Source organism: Mauremys mutica, chromosome 4 (assembly GCF_020497125.1).
Source record: "Mauremys mutica isolate MM-2020 ecotype Southern chromosome 4, ASM2049712v1, whole genome shotgun sequence".
NCBI lineage: Eukaryota > Metazoa > Chordata > Testudines > Geoemydidae > Mauremys > Mauremys mutica.
Window position 1 is genome coordinate 107783170 of NC_059075.1, and position 2456 is coordinate 107785625.

Consider the following 2456-nt stretch of genomic DNA (forward strand, 5'->3'; position numbering starts at 1 on the left):
TCTAATAAAGGTGGAGCAGAACTGTACTTGTAATAGGCCCAAGCCTACCATCCTTAATCCTGTTGACTAGTATCTTACTTGTCAAGCAATCCCAGAGTAAGTTACTGTTCAGGGTGAGCAGGGAGGGCCCTTCATTTGGGGATTCTTTGTGGTGGCCTCCTAAATTGTCCAGTAAAGGGGTTAGAGTCTCTCAGCAGTCACACTATATTCGCATTAGGCAGGTTAGTGAGTGGAACAATGTAGAGAGCTCAGGAGGAGAGAGAGAGACCAACCATAGGAGAAACCATGCCCGCATTGAAGTCAATGGCAAAACTCCCATTGTGATTCCAATGAAGCCAGGATTTCACCCAAACTCTTACCCTGGCACTTATCTTCTCTGATGGGTAGGTATAGCTGAAGTAGTGGCCACTAAGAAAGGGGAGGGGTGAAGGAGAAACCAGGCAAATGTCCCCTACATTTTAAGATTCTTGCTTAATGAGCACATTCGCTCAGTGCGGCAACTTGTGCCATATCAGTAATCTTATCAGGCTTGGCCTGCCTTTGCCACCTGTAATCAAAGATATCAGGCGGGTCATAAACTAGTTTGTTTTAAGTTCCTCTGCACTAAAGAAGAGAACAAGTTTCAAAGTGAACTTATTGTTTTATTTTTGTCATAAAAAAGGAATAAAACATGACCGGCTCTCTTTATGATTCAGTGATTATGCACGTTTCCTGTTGGGAAGCAGTGGTGCCCTGCTCTCTGCTGCAAAGGCTGAAGCAGTCAGCGCTAGCACTGCTCTAGGCATGTGTCTAGTGACTTCTGAGCCACTGATGATTTCATGAAGCCTCTTGGGGAGAATTCACCTTGCTTTCATTCCCTCGTGAGGAGGTGAAATGGATTTTCATATCTGCACATGGGCTGCAGGGGCTAAGAGTCACAGCAGCTGCTAAAAAAAGTAAGCACAAGTTCTATGCAGTAGCACCCACCTTTTCAAGTGTGTTTTATATTTTATATATTGGTTAACTGCCCTCTGTTCTGATTCATAGACAGTTAGGGCCAGGTTTGGCTACTCATACTCAAAGTGAAAGTACCTACTCCAAAATGGTTTCATAGGGTAGCAGACTCTGGACCACACTGCACATCTAAAAATTCCAAAGCATAACCACGCCTAATTACACAGTGCTTAAAGCATAGCACACTGTAGTGTGTCTAGGCACCGGGGACCAGATACAAAATACTAAACTGGTGCAATTTTCATTATTTAAAGGGAAAAAAAACAGATGTGAGTCATGATTTTTTAAAAAACATACTAAGATATTTTATATTCTAAAGTAACCTCAGCCAATTTTGTAATACTTTATATAGATACAGAGTTTGTTTCTTAAAGGGGCTTTGAGCTAACTTCTTTTTGGTGGGTCCATTTTTTTTTAACAGTGGATGCCTGAAGTGGCTCAGAGGTCTGAAATATTATAACTTGCAGGGAATATGGATTAGTGGGCAAAGCACAGGTGACATGATCAGAGTTATATGATACGTGCAGTTTATCACATGGTTCTGTTATTTAACCCATGCCTATCACCCCCACCTATCCATGTGTATGAGTGTATATTCACACACACACACACACACACAATATTTTCCAATAGATTTTAAATATGTGCAAAATATATTTTGTACAACAAAGCAGCAATTAACAAAATAATATAGATAGTTTTATTACACCTCCCCCAAGCCAAATTTTGGCCCAGGTGGCATGAAATCTGTAATCTTACTTCTCAATGTCTAATCTTTCCCACCACACCAAGTGTCAAACTATACTTCTTAGGCCTAGGTTGAAGATACACCTCTACCCCGATATAACACTGTCCTCGGGAGCCAAAAAATCTTACTGTGTTATAGGTGAAACCGCGTTATATTGAACTTGCTTTGATCCGCCTGAGTGCACAGCCCTGCCTCCCCTGGAGTGCTGCTTTAACGTGTTATATCTGAATCCATGTTATATCAAGTCACGTTATATTGGGGTAGAGGTGTACTCCCATTTCATTCCTGTTGGGGAAGCTAGCTTTATCAGGAATCACCCTCTTTCAAAGGACTCTCTTTTGGTATTGGAAAGGATAAGACCCTCTCCCTGTTTAAAGGGGATGGAAGCAGGAAATTGTCCCTTCTGTCATCATGACTAAGATCACCCTTTCAGAGAACAATTCTAGGAGGAATTATTTCTCTCTAAGGAGCTGCTACAAGACCTATCTGGGGCCAAACCAAAATCCAGGATCTGGATTGGAACATTGTGTTTGGTGACCTATTTCTGTAATGGACTGAACCTAACACTTGCAGGAGTATAGGAGGAGCATGGTCACTGAAACACTCTGCGGCGGTTCAGCATTTCTGGACAAAATAACTCAGCAGGTCTGTCCAAAATAACATGGTTGAATTCAGAGCATCATCCTGCTCCTGTCCATCCACGCTAGGGGGTCTA